Consider the following 1,186-nt stretch of genomic DNA (forward strand, 5'->3'; position numbering starts at 1 on the left):
ATGACCGAAGAGTGACGTGAGACACACGCATGACATACAGCTGACCTCGGTGACATCCCATGCACTCAGCTTGCGGGACAAACCCCAACGGCAGATCAGGAGCATGCCCACTATCCACAAGCCTGTGCCCAGGCAGTCAGGCTCAGAACCAGGACAGGAGGCGGTGAGAGGCCCTCACCACCGGCAGGTAGGCCACAGGTGCCCTGGTCCCCTCGCAGCCTGGGCCGGGGAGAATTACTCTCCTCATCACACCACAGCACAGCTTGAGCCTTTCCAGCCATCATACTAGAAAGGTAATTCTCATAATCTACTCTGTAAGATTAATCCTAATATTAATTAGATGAAATTAATTCTAATCATTTAGTTAATCCAATTTACCCAAATGATTATCTCAACACGTGACCACTAGGCACGCAGGGGCTGAGATCCCTTGCAACTCTCCCATTCACAAAGCCTTTGAAATCTGCTGTGCATTTGACACCCGCGGGGCATCTCCGTTGGGACTGGCCACCACGGCCACAGCAGGACGACAGGGCTGTGAGCAATTCACGGAATGCCGCTGTTGTGGTTCACATGGAAAGTGTCCCTCAAAAGTGTCATGTGTGTGCAGTTGATTGGATCCGGGGTGCTGACTTCATTGGTGGATTCATCGGTGGTGAGTTCGTGGCTGACTGTGTGGTCAGGCGCTGGGGTCTGTTGGAGGCGGTCACCGAGGTGTGAGCAGAAGGGCATGTCGAGGCGTTCCGCTCTTCCCTTCCTCCCCACCCCTCTGCTTCTGGCCACCATGCGGGGAGCAGCTCTCATCTGCTAGGCCCTTCCGCCATCCGTCCCTACCTGGAGGCAACTGTTCCTGGACCAAATCCTCCGAAAATCGTGAGCCAAAATAAATGTGTCCTCCTCTGCAGTGTCACATATTTTGTTGGAGCTAATATAATTATTAATCTACTAAATCATCTTTTAAAAGATCCTTATTAAGCACACAAAGATTCTAAACTATAGCTTTATTTTTAATACAAACATATCTCTTGAATCTTTTTTTTTCCCCCCTTTGAGGGACCAGGGATTGAACCTAGGGCCTTGCACATTCGAGGTAAGTGCTCTACCGTTGAGCTATATCACTGGCCCATTACAAATTTTTTTTTTTTTTTTTTTTTGGGGGGTGGAACTCGGGTCCTTGCGCCTGCCA

Source organism: Fukomys damarensis, unplaced genomic scaffold (genome assembly GCF_012274545.1).
Source record: "Fukomys damarensis isolate Sample0158 unplaced genomic scaffold, DMR_v1.0_HiC HiC_scaffold_11, whole genome shotgun sequence".
Classification (NCBI taxonomy): Eukaryota; Metazoa; Chordata; class Mammalia; order Rodentia; family Bathyergidae; genus Fukomys; species Fukomys damarensis.